This window comes from Jaculus jaculus, chromosome 9 (genome assembly GCF_020740685.1).
Source record: "Jaculus jaculus isolate mJacJac1 chromosome 9, mJacJac1.mat.Y.cur, whole genome shotgun sequence".
Taxonomy (NCBI): Eukaryota; Metazoa; Chordata; class Mammalia; order Rodentia; family Dipodidae; genus Jaculus; species Jaculus jaculus.
This window is the reverse complement of record NC_059110.1, coordinates 77,574,273-77,587,920: the sequence shown is the minus strand read 5'-3', so window position 1 is coordinate 77,587,920 and position 13,648 is coordinate 77,574,273.

Genomic DNA, 13,648 nt, shown 5'->3' with positions numbered 1-13,648 from the left:
TACGACCAAGTGAGACCCTTCCCTGGTGCAATCCCAGTTACCTTGGATGATTTTGGTCTCAGTCAAGTTGCTGCCTGGGTCGTTGGGCTGCTGTTCTGATTTCTGGAGCTGGGCATTGGCTTTTCCTGCGGGGCAAACCGAGCCTGGCAAGTGTGGCCCTGCAGATCAGCACCCCTGCTGCTGAAACTTCTGCTGTTCAAGCTGCTGCTGTTCAAGCTGCCGCTGCTGGGTCTGTAGCCACTGCTGCTTAAGGTACTGTTGCTGGACCCACTGCTGCTGCTGCCTCTGCTGCTGCTGCTGTAGCTGCCACTGCTGGAACCACCACTGCTGCTGAAGCTGCTGCTGCTGTGTCCACTGCCGCTGCTCCCACTGAAGCTGCTGCTGGGTCTGCCACTGCTGCCGCTCCTGGGTCTGCTGCTGCTGGGTCTGCCGCTGCTGCCACAACTGGAGCTGCTACTGCTGGGGCCATTGTTACCGGTGCCGGAGCCACTGATGTTGCTGCCGAACTCTGCTCCTGCTTGGGTCCTGCTGTCGGCTCAAGTTGGCGTGGCCAGGTCCTGGGACTGCTGTTCTGTTTGCTGGAGCTGGCCTCAGGTGGTGGGGGAGGGGAGGGAGCCGCAGCTGCTCTGGATCTCTCGTTGTTCCACGTGTTCTTCTACCTCGTGGTCTGCTCCTCCGTTGCTCACTGCTGCTCTCCCTTCACGTTTCCTGAGTGTGGAGAGCTCCCGCACCTGGCTTTTCCTGCGGCTGAAGCTGAGCCTGGCGGCTTTCTGGTGCGCCGCCGCGGCGGCGGTTGGCCGAGCTGCCGGAGCCGCTTTTCCCGCCTGTGCAGGCTCTGGACGCTCTGGATCTCTTCTACTTCAACGCTGCCGCTTCAATTTCCTATACACCTCCCTTTTTAGTAAAAGTGTATTTTGCTGAGTTTTTTTGGTCTTTTTTCCCCCTAGGCTGCTTTGGCGTGGTACCTATGCCGCCATCTTAACCAGAAGTCCTTACTTTATTTTTAATGTTGCCTTTTAACCTTTTAGAAATATTTTTATTTATTTATTTGTAAGCAGAGAGAGGAGAGAGAGACAGAATGGGTATGCAAGGGCCTCCAGCCATTGCAAACGAACTCCAGATGCATGACCCATCTGGCTTTACGTGGGTACTGGGGAATTGAAGCAGGATCATTAAGCCTTTGCAGGCAGGTGCCTTAACTGCTGAGCTATCTATAACTCATCTCTCCAGCCCTTCTTACATTTTTTAAAATATATTTGATTTTTTTTTTTGGGGTTTTTTTTTGAGGTAGGGTCTCACTCTAGCTCAGGCTGACCTGGAATTCACTATGTAATCTCAGGGTGGCCTTGAACTCATGGTAATCCTCCTACCTCTGCCTCTCAAGTGCTGGGATTAAAGGTGTGCGCAAGCACACCCAGCTTATTTATTTTATTTTGAGAGAGAGAGAGGCAGATAAACAGAGAATGAGTGCACCAGGACCTCTAGCCACTGCAAATGAACTCCAGATGAATGCACCACCTTATGCTCCTGGCTTGCGTGGATACTGGGGAATCAAACCTGGGTCCTTAGGCTTCACGAGCAAGCACCGTAATCACTAAGCCATCTTTCCACCCCTTCTTACATGTTTATAAAACTGATTTTAGAAGAAAAAAATAGTATTCCTTCCCCAAAACTCAGAACATTTGTCAGAACTTAGATGTTTCTAGAAGCAATTAGGGAAATGTTCTCTAAAGTCTACTTTAAATGGTTGACAAACACAAGTGAGATTTTACTGTGCTACTAATAAAACTCCATAGAGTGTAGGTGGTATTTAAACTACCAAAATTGCTGTCCTTGGGCTGGAGAGATGGCTTAGCAGTTAAGGTGCTTGCCTGTGAAGTCAAAGGACTTAGGTTCACTTCCACAATACCCATGTAAGCCAGATGCCCAAAGTGGCACACACATCTGGAGTTTATTTGCAGTGGGCCCATTCTATCTGCCTCTTTCTCTCAAATAAATAAAATATTTTTGTCAGGTATGGTGGCACACGCCTTTAATCCCAGCACTTGGGAGGCAAAGGTAGGAAAGATCACCCTGAGTTTGAGGCTACCTTGAGACTACATAGTGAATTCCAGGTCAGCATGGGCTAGAGTGAGACCCTCCCTCGGGGAAAACAATAAATAATTGCTCTCCTTCCTGGGGATTGTCATCTATTTGAGCAATTCCAGAGGCCCTCTTTGCATGCCCAAATTCTAAATAGTTAAGACTTTGTATGAACTCAGACTGTTACCGCTAGCCCTAGACCAATGTATGTCAGAGAGATGAACGTTCATGCTATTAGGAGAGAAGGCACAGTCTTACCTCTTTCTCTGTAGGCTTCTTCTAGTGTGGGATCCCCTGACATTTCCCTAGAGGGCCTTTGAGCAATTAGAAGTGCTCTTAGCTTAGAAAGCCAGATGAGATGGTGGCTGGAAGAACTTGTTCCACCTCATCTACTCACCTAGAAGACTGAACAAGTCCCTCTTCCTTGGGTCTTAATTTCCCTTCCTATCAAATGAAGGGCTCAGTTGGGATCTCCATTTCCTTCTAGTGCTTCTAGTGGGGTGGGGGAGATGACCCCTGTTGTACTTTTCCTAGGAGCACTGCCTCAGTCAGGAAGGTGGGACAGGCAAGGGGCTACCTTGTCCCATGGCCAAGTGTAACTTTCTCCCTCTCAGTCCCTAAGTTATGAAAGGACAAGAAGATCCTCGCCCTTTGACCCTCCCCAACCTCTCTACCCCCAGCATATGTATCTGATGTATCTGTGTGTGTGTGTGTATGTGTGTGTGTGTGTGTGTGTGTGTGTGTGTGTGTGTGTGTATGCACACACACCTCATTCAGTCTTTAGTTTGGGAGATATTTGGGAAGGTGCTCAGTGTGCTAGTTGGCTTGGGTAGCCATGATAAAATACCATAGAATGGGTTGCTTAAACAACAGATATTATTTTCTCATCAGTCTGGAGTCTAGGAATCAGAGTGTGCCGGCATGGGGAGAGTGCCTTCTTCCTGGCTTACTTACATGGTCTTTCCTTCACGTGTTCATGTTGCCCTTATATCACCATCAATCCCATTGCATTCATGCTGGGTCCCACTCTTTAGACCTCATTTAACCTTAGTTCTAAAAGCAAAATTCCTAATTACACTCATGTCATGGTTAGAGCTTGAACATATGAATTTGGAGGGGGATATAGCTCAGTCTGTAGCACCCAGTCATGCAGGGATGCTAGTTGTATATGTGGGATGAGGGCCATTGCTGCTGTTTTTCCAAGTCAGAGTCAGTCTCTAGCCCAGACTGACCTAGAATTCTGTAGTTCCAGGCTGGCCTTGAACTCACAGTTGATCCTCCTACCTCTGCCTCCCAAGTGCTGGGATTAAAGGTATGTGTCACCTAGCTTCTGTTGCTTTTAAAATTTTTTTTGTTTATTATTTTTATTTATTTATTTGAGAGTGACAGACAGAGAAAGAGGCAGGTAGAGAGAGAGAGTGGGCACGCCAGGTCCTCCAGCCACTGCAGATGAACTCCAGATGCATGCCCCCCCTTATGCATCTGGCTAACATGGGTCCTGGGGAATTGAGCCTCGAACCGGGGTCCTTAGGCTTCACAAGCAAGTGCTTAACCACTAAGCCATCTCTCCAGCCCCCTTCTGTTGCTTTTGAAGTGTGCAAAAAACTTGTGACTCTGTAGGTAGGAGGGTTGATAGTGGTTCAGAGTCCTGGTTCTGGAGGAAGTGGTCATGTTGAGACCCTGCCCAGCCACTTGTTCTCCATGTGGTCTTGAGCTCAGTCCTGAACTCCCTCTGCAGTCAGGATCCTCTGTGAGATGGTGGCATCCTTGGGTAAAGGCTGTCATGGAAGGCCTTGGCTCTGCTGGCTCTTCCACTGAGCATTCACCCAGTGCTGCTGATAGCCACTGCTCTGCCTGCTTCCAGCTCCTGCTTCTGGGACAGAAGGCTGGTGAGCAATTAGAACCATTTCCTCTGAAGTGGGGTGAGGGGAGGGGGGGAGGAGCCATCCCCCACTGGTGGTGCACACTTCCTGTTTCTGACTCTTAAGACAATACACCCACCTCATGCTGCATACCTCTCTTCTCTTTTTAGGGTGATGGGAAGGTTGAGACATGGTCTCACTCTAACCCAGGCTGAGCTGGCCTAGAACCTCATTTGTAACATAGCTAGGCTTGAATTCACTCCCCATGCTTCAGCCTCCTAAATGCTGGGATCGTACGCATGCACCACCATGCCTGGCTCTAAGACTTTACTTTGAAATAATTTCAAAAACAGCAGTGTTAAGGGTAGAATAAAGAAAATTTTCCACCTTTGATTCAACCATTCACTCTTCTCCCTCATCCCTTCTTCCCATCCTCTGAGCTGTGAACTCCTTGGAGTATTTTTAGAGCATGTTCCTTTACCCTCACAGTGTTGTTCAGTGTCTGTTCATCAAGCGTCCCTAGCATAGCTGTCAAACTCAGGAATGCATAAGGCCTGATCTTCACAATAGTCTTCAGTTTTGCCAGCTGCCCACTAATGTCCAGGATCCAGTCAAGCAAATACTGGGCTGCCTTTAGACACCCTCATTGGTCTCCTTTAATCTAGGGCACTCCCTTAGCCTTTTTGTGTCTCTCGTGGCATTCATGTTTCTGAAGAGCGCAGTGGTTGGTGGTGTAGGATGGCCTTTCAGATTGGTCCCTTATTGAATCAAATCATTTTTACTTATTTCTAAGGGAGGTTTTTGAAGTAGGGTCTCACTCTAACCCAGTCTTATCTAGAATTCACTATGTAGTCTCAGGCTGGCCTTGAACTCACAAGGATCCTCCTACCTTGGCATCCCAGGTGCTGGGATTAAAGGCGTATGCCACCAGGCCTGGCTGATTTTCACATTTTTGTTTTGTGTTTTGTTTCTCCAGGCAGAGCTTCTCTCTAGCCCAGACTGACCTGGAACTCACTCTGTAGTCCCAGGCTGGTCTCGAACTCACAGCAATCATCCTACCTCATACTTTTTAAAGTATGTATTTGCTGATGCTCCAGCCCTAGACTGAGTGCAACGAGGGAGGAGCGTTACACAATAAAGCCTGGCCCCAACCTGAGGGCCTGAAGCTCGGGTTTGTGGGGAAAATGCTACCAGCACATGGCTTTGAAAGGTTTCTTTATGAGTTTGTGCTGAGGAGGCCAGGCACATCTGGGGTGGGTGCAGGTGACATTGGCATTCTAGGGGTCTATAGAGATATAGAGAAAGCCCCTGCTCCCTATACAGCATTTGGTCATTGATGTTGCCTGGCAGCCTGAGTGAAGCACCTGAATTTCACACCCCAAACAGTCTTGCTTCTTGCAGAAGACTCCAGCAACTGCCCTCCTGGGCCCTGCCTGTCCTCTCAAGGATGCTGTCTGTGCCATTGGACTGCTCCCTCTCTTCCCTACAGGCCAGGGCTGGGGAGAGGAGTTCTGTATGGTTCTACCAAGTGCCCTTGGAACTCTGGATGAGCTAGGGAATGGAGCAGAGTCACCAAGCCCTGTAGTGATGGGAAGATGGGCTGCAGGGGCCAACATGGCTTGTGACAAAGTCAAGCAGCCTTAGCGCAGTGTAGCATGATGTGGCAGGAGTCGGCAGAGCTGGAGCTGTGCTTCTGCCTGCTGCTTATCTTTGCTGTTGGGCAGTGTGCAGAGGAACATGGTGAATTGTAATTTCTGCAACCGTGTAAGACCCAGTCAGGTGTCTTGTCAAACCAGAGCAGACAATGCAAAAATGTTTGAAATGTCATGGAATCTTCCCAGGACTTTGGCCATGTGAGAAGCAAAATAAAATTGATTTCCTTGTAGTCATTAACATGGTTGTCTGCTTTATGCTAACATGGTAACATTTCAGAGTGCCCTCTGGGCTGCAGAGATGGAGTGATAAGTGGTGTTACATCCTGCCTTCCTGAATTTAAGGTTACATACAATTTAAAAGTCAATTCCTCCATTGTGCTGGTGACATTTTATTTTTGTTTATTTGAGAGAAAAAGAGAGAATGGTTGCTCTAGGGCCTCCAGCCACTGCAAATGAACTCCATGTTCATCTGGCTTATGTCGGTACTAGAGAATTGAACTTGGGTCCTTAGGCTTCACAGACAAGTGCTTTAACCACAAAACCATCTATCCAGCCACTGGTGACGTTAAAATTTTTTTGTTTATTTTTATTTATTTATTTGAGAGTGATAGAGAAAGAGGCCGAGAGAGAAAGAATGGGCACCCCAGGGCCTCCAGCCACTGCAAACAAACTCCAGATGCATGTGCCACCTTGTACATCTGGCTTATGTGGGTACTGGGAAATCGAGCCTCGAACTGGGGTCCTTAGGCTTCATAGGCAAGTGCTTTACCACTAAGCAATCTCTCTAGCTCCCACTGGTGACATTTTAACAGCTTAGTGGCTGCAATTGAACACCATGAACCAGAGCAGCCCACCTCTGAAGTATGTTTGGTTTGGGTTTGGCTTTTAAAATTTTTTTGGATGGGGAAGGTGAGTTCTAGTACAAGTCTCGTTATGTGACCCAGGCTGGCCTTAACCTTGCTGTCCTCTTGCCCCAGCCTCCTGAGAGCTGGATCTCAGTGGGCCTCTGCAGAGTTCTGACAACATTGCTCGTACTCTTGGCAGTCTTGGGAACAGTTCTACAGAGAAGCTTCCTTCCCTGACACATATGACCAATGAGGAAGTTGATCCACAAATACTACTGTCCCTGTTAGTTCAGTCTTTGGGAGGCTGTGGAATTTACCTCTTCTCTTAGGCTGGGAGCTCAGACCCCTGTGGAACCAGTGTCAGCGCCATGCTACAGTTGGCGTGGCGGTGACTTCAGCTAGCACATTGTCTTCATAATCAGCAGGCTTTGAGTGCGGGAGCAGGTACAGGAGCCCATGTTCTGCCTTTAGGGTCACTTTCTGGGGGTTCATGTTTCATGAACCCACCAACACAACTCTGGGCTGGTGAGGGATTCTGGGCAAGGCAGAGGCCTGGAATGTGCTTCCTTGTATACAGGCAATGGGTTGGATTATTGCTGCATCTGTACCTCCACTCTGTCAAGGGCACCCAGGACTAAGACCCTGGCCACACCACACCCTTCCACAAAAGGTGCCAGAGGAAGGGCCGTCCAATAAGTGTTGAAGCTGGGCTGACATTGAGCTCCCAGGACCAGCCCACAGCTGCTGAGGAAGCCATATGTTGGTGTGCACACGTCATAGTGGCTGGGTCTGCTTGAAAGTACCTGTGGGTCTTGGCGTCTCCGCCTGCTGGCCTCCCCAGCTGAGGAGGGGAAGCTGAGCCCCTGAGGTCTGCCGGAGCTCCCCACAGGCTCACTCAGCTGCCTCTGCTCCAGCTAGGATGTGGTTCTTTCACGCTCTTCTCTGCATGGCCAGTAAGTCAGCCTCACCTCCAGACGTCAGCTGTGATTAGAGAGACTTGTAGAAAACAGCCTCTGTCTGTCTGTTGTATGGGGGTCATGAAAGTGCCCTTGCTTGGTGGCGCAGATCTGAAGACTTGATGGGAAGGGCCTTGAGGATCTGTGTTGATGGCCTGTGGCTTCAGGTTCCAGGATTCTGCCATCTTGTTCCTCCAGCCAACCTCCACTCACTTGGCCAGGTCTTCTGTTTCCAGAGTGTGGAGGCTAATGATGTCCCACTCCACCCAACAGATCACCCTTCAGTTAGAACTGAGGGTGAGAGTCTTGCAAGAATGTGAACACTGGCAGGAGACTGTGGGCAAGTACACAGTAGTGAGTGTTGAGGGGAACCTGTTTCCTGTTTTGTGCTGTGGCTGGAGGGGGGCTTGCCTGGGGGGTCCCATCATGTTCTTAACCTCCCTGTCCCTCATGGAAACCACTTTGGGAAGCTAACTCCTCAGCCCACTTGTAAGGAAGGTCCTAGGGACAAGACTAAGCATGGTCAAGCGAGCCCCTGGGGGTAGATTAGATCAGGCTTAAGTCATGGTGGTCCGGCCTGGTAATCTGGAGTCTGCTCAGAATGAGGTGGTAGATATTAGGCATAGTGGTATAAAGTATTCTGGCAGCCTGCATCCCTGATCAGGGGCAGTGAGGTTGATGAGCCAGATCACCCAGGAGGCAGCCAAACCCTGCCCAGGGGACCAGAAAGCATGTTCTGGGACTTCCAGAGCATCTGAGTAAGTCACCATGGAATGACCAGTACTTGGTTGAACTTCCTTTTTATTTTACAATTTGGACTTGTCTTTTATTTTTCTTACAGAGTGTTGAGGAGCCTCCCATTTTTATGGCCTCATCCCTAAGGATATCTAGATCAGAGGCTGATATTAGACAGTATAGAGGTGACTGAGGCTCTAAGAGGAAGACCCTACCTCTGGCAGCAACACCTAGGCTCCTGCCTACCTATGTCACCTGTGGCCCTTCAACATCACCCTCACCTCAACACCTCTTTCAACATATGCCAGTCACCAACCTCCTGTTGAGTCCTAGGGACTTCCCAAGATGGTATACCATAGAGCAAGATGGAGGTGACTCACCATGCCCAGGCCCTGGCTTGGTTGTGCTATGGGACAGGGTGAGAGCTTGACCTTGGTCTAGATGGGAGAAATGATGCTGTTCTATGACTCTTCTGCTCCATACTGTGAAGCTCTGAGATGGGATGGATAAGGTCCGGAGGGCTTCCTGGAAGAGGTGACTGGTGCTGAGTCCTGAGGGCTAGGGCGGTCTGAGAAATGGGTGAGAAGGTGCCAGGAGGGTGAGACTATAAGCCCAGGCTGAGGGCCTCAGGTCCTGTGCTTGATGGGCCAGTTGAGAACTGCTCCTGGCCTGGTGGTGTCCTTTCAAGCCACCCACTGTGGTGGTGACCTTTCTTTATCCAGGAAGCTTTAGAGAGAAGTCTGACGCAGAGAAACAGCCACTGAAACCTAGAGCTGCCCATACCCCTGTCTCTAGCCCCAGCACATTTGGCTGCCATATGGCCTGCCTTCCCCCAGGTCAGTCTTTAACCCTGTGGCCGCAGCAACTCACTTCTCCCTCCTGGTTCTCAGAGGTTGAGTTTACTTCCCTCATCATGTCAAGAGAACTTTCCTGTTGACCTGTGAAATCTCTGCGGGTGAAAAAGAAGGAACCCAAAACCAGAGCCTGTCCTGCTAATGGCCCCAAACCCAGCTGAAGCTGCAGGAGCTGGAAGGGGCTGACTTGGTTCTTCCTGGGCCCAGTGTAAGAGAAACCCTTGGCATTGAGAGTAGGATCCCAGTGTCTGAGATGGGCCTGGGAAGATGGGGAGGTCCTCAGCAAACAGGCTGGTGAGGAAGAGGGCCTTTCTGCATAGGGACAAGGAAGTGTACAAGGAAGATGGAGGGCAAGGTGTCTAGGGACAGAAGGCTGTCTGCTTTCATGTTACTTGCCTCCTCCCAGACCAGGACCTGCCAGGCCTCAGTGTGATATGAAAGCAGGCTTCACACACACTAACTTCTCAGCCCAGCAGAGAGCCCACGGAGGGTGCCACAAGAGTCAGCAGAGCTCGCTCAGGCAGAGACAGCCCAAGCAAAGGCCAGATGTCAGAGAGGGCAGTGTTTGTTGGCAGGCCAGGTGAAACCCCACATCTCTGACTTCTGGGAGACTGACTTGGATGATGTATGTATACGGGTGATTATGGGCTGTGTATGAAGTATATGGGGTATGTCATATACATTACATATGTGGAATATGTAGCATGTATAAGGTGTATAGAGTTTATCTGGGGCTACATGGGAGCTGTGGAGTGTATGTGGTGTTTGTGGGTGTGCATTAAGTGTATATGATACATGGGGTATATGTGGTATATATGGGTGTAAATGGTCACATGTATGGGTGTACATGGAGTATGCAGGGCGTGATGTGTAAGTGAATTTGGGATGTGTGGGGGTATGTTATATACACGGGGTACATAGGGTGTATGTAGGGTATGGATCATATGGGTGTTTATGGGGTGTATGTGAGATGTATACTGAATGTGTAGCATATGAAGTGTATAGGTGTGTATGGGTCATGTGTGATGTGCATATGTGTAGATGGTCTATAAATGTATTTATGGCATATAGTTGTATATGGGAGCGTATGTCATGTGCACAGGTGTACATGGGTACATGGGGTATGTGTAAGTATCTGGGTGTATATAGGGTGTGAGTATATATGGGGTGTGTGGATATGAGACATTGTGTATGTTATATATTAGATGTATATATGGTGTGCACAGGTTTTTATGGGGTGTATGGGCACATGCAGGGTATATGGGTTGTGTGATCAGGTGTACATGGTTATATGGGGTGTGCAGTATTGGGTGTATATAGTGTGTGGAATGTGTATGGGGTATATGGGGTATGTATGATGTGTACATGCTGTTTATATGGGCTGTATGGGTGTATATAAGGTATGTGGGGACATGTGGACAGCCGGAGTGTGGAGGGTCCTTCATCATGAAGGCATGGGAATCCACGGCAGGTCCTGAGCAGAGGAGTGGTGGTTAGACTTGTGGTCTGTGTGCAAGAGGGAGAAGCCAGTGACGATGGAGAAGCAGTGGTCCACTGGTGCTGGCAGGACAGGCAGGGGAGGTGGAGGTGCTCATTAAAATGTTTAGGGAAATCAGGAATCCATGTGTTCTTAGCATGGTGCTGAGCCTGGCACTAGGAGTTGCTGTACAGTGGCCATTCTTGTTATCAGGAAGTCTCTGGAGGGTGTGTAGGGGGAGAGGTCTTTGGGTGTCAGTGAGGTTGGGGTTTGAGATGAAAAAGCTCTGTAAGAAGCTGGGTGTGGTGGCACACCCCTTTGATCCCAACACTCAAGAAGCAGAGGTAGGACGATCACTGTGAGTTTGAAGCCAACCAGGGACTACCAAGTGAGTGTCAGGTCAGCCTGGGCTAGAGTGAGGCCCTACTTTGCAAAAAAAAAGAAAAAAAAGTTCTGTGAGACAGACCAAAGAGATAAGCCGAGGACGTGGTCCATGAGTTGCTCCTTCTGGGCAGGTACACTGTAGATGATTCTGAGGCCCAACTCTCCCTCAAGGCCTGTCTGGGATAAGAATTTAGTCCAACTTCTACAGCCAGCTCCTGTGTAAAGTTGGGCCTTGGTTGACTGGGAGTAGTGAAAACCATTGCACTGTGAGAAGGCATATTTAAAAAGTGCAACCAAGGGCTGGAGAGATGGCTTAGTGGTTAAGCGCTTGCCTGTGAAGCCTAAGGACACTGGTTCGAGACTCGATTCCCCAGGACCCACATAAGCCAGACGCACAAGGTGGTACATGCATGTGGAGTTTGTTTGCAGTGGCTAGAGGCGCTGGCGCACCCATTCTCTCTCTGCCTCTTTCTCTGTCTGTCGCTTTCAAATAAATAAATAAATAAAAATAAATTTAAAAAAAGTGCAACAAAAGGGGCAGCGGTAGCTGACAAGGTAGAGAGGATCTTGATCTTGGTAGGCCCATGTGTTGGGGACAGCTTGAGGGAGTGAGAAGACCTGTAGGTAGTGTGGTGACAGACTCTGGTTTAACCGAGTTCTCATGTCTGACAGCATGATAAGGTGGTTGGAGGAAGAGGGCAGACAAGGCTATCAGAGAATGTGACAACCACTCATCTGTGGTCACAGAACTTTAACACCAGCATCCACATGCTAAGCTTCCATGCAGCAAACACTGGGCTAGCCCAGCCCATGTCACAGGTGCAGAAACTGAAGCAAGGTAATATTACTCAAGGCTCTTTAATGACTTCATGGTACAACAAGGATTTGAACTCAAGACTATGCCATTGAGGCCTGTGCAGTTTTCCCCATGTCTCCTTGGGAAGTACAAAGGAAGGTATTATGTGATCTAGGGGAACCTCAGGGACCAGTGGGAATGGGATGAGCTATACCCAGCAGACCCCAGATACCACCATACCCAGGTACCCACACACAGCTTCTTATGCCACCCTACCCCACAGGCCATTCTCACTGACCTAGTTACCAGTTTAAAAGCAGGACTCTGACCCAGAAAAGTAAGCTGCTAGCAGAAGAGAGAGCTATGCCATATAGGGTTACTGCCCAGCTCCTTGGATTCATTGGGACCCTACTGCCTATGTACCAACCTTCCCCCCCCCACTCAGTGCTTCCAGATTTTGGTAAAGTTTTCAGAATCAGGCAACCTGGGCTCCAGACACAAATATCCTCTTTATTGATGCCTGTGAGCAAACTACTAGACCTCTCTGAGCCTCAGAAGGACAGCATGTGCCCTGGGAGGGTGGCTGTGGTGGTCTCTCAGCGTCTTTCTGTCCCTTTCCCATCCCTTTAGGGATCCTGAGCTCAGTTCTCTCAGTGCAAAACTGGAGTGGAGGGGGTATTCTGAGATTTCTAGGGTACCTCATCTAGTCCTGGGCTGAGCTGAGCATTGTGGTTTGGGGGTGTCGTGGATGACTCAGATCAGATCAGTATGAGGGAGACAGACTTATCGCACTTTGGTCAAGACAGGGTTTAGTCAGAGCAAGACAGATACCACAAGATGCTGAGTGGGCTTGGTGACTAGTGAGTTATTCTGCCCACAGTTGGCTGCTGTCTGTCTGAGGAGGGCTACCAAAGAATAGGCTGCCAGGCAGAGGAGGGTATTGTGAGAAGTGCAGGGCAGAGGGCAGAGGGCACAGCTCAGAAGTGTGCTGTAAAGGAATTCAAGAGCATATCTGGGCCTGGGCAGGTGCCTTAGATGCTTAGGACTTTTCTCTGGGGTTTCAAGTCAGCTTTATCTATACAGGCAGTGAAATTGGGGAAGGTTCCCCCCCCACACACACACTTATTTACTGTTTTTGTTTTTTTGAGATAGGGTCTCACTCTGGAATTCACTATGTATTCTCAGGGTGGCCTGGAACTCACGGTGATCCTCCTACCTCTGCCTCCCCAGTGCTGGGATTAAAGGTGTGCGCCACCACAACTGTCAAGTGGCTGACTTCCTGTTTTCCCCAACCTGACTGAGAAACAGAGCTCAGCATGAACTGGGCCAAGGTCCAAACCTAAGGCCACCTTTACCTAAAGTCTGGATTCATGGAGGACACTGTCACCCTCTTTCCTACCTAAGAGTCCTTACTGGGAACCCTGAGGGCCCATAGGTAGGCTACACATCACCCACCCAGACCTACCAAGTTCAAGGCCACCACCAGCACTGAGATACATATATGCTCTTTGTCCCGAGTCACTGTCTGATGGGGACAATCACAGTACCAAGTCAACAAGGTCATGAAGAAAGTCATTTCAGATTGTGGTAAAAGCCATGGTGAAGTCTTGTGGGTTGAGAGTTCTCAGGCAGGGTCTTGAGGGCTGGAAGGCCTCTCCCAGAATGAGGAAGAAGCTACAGGAATTTTGGAGGACAGAGTACTTTATCAAGGGTCAGGTTTGTACTTGGGGAGGGAAAAATGGCTTTCCTCTATCCGTCTCAATTCTTTAGCTGGGCTGCCAATCAAGCTGACATAAGACAGATTACAGGAGAAAACATGGTAGAATGAAAACAGGATCAGAAGTAGGGACAGGGCTGGAGAGATGGCTTAGTGGTTAAGGTATTTGCCTGCAAAGCTAAAGGACCCAGGTTTGATTCCCCAGGAGCCAAGTAAGACAGATGCACAAGGTGACACATGTGTCTGGAGTTCATTTATAGCAGCTAAAGGCTCAGGCGTGCCCAT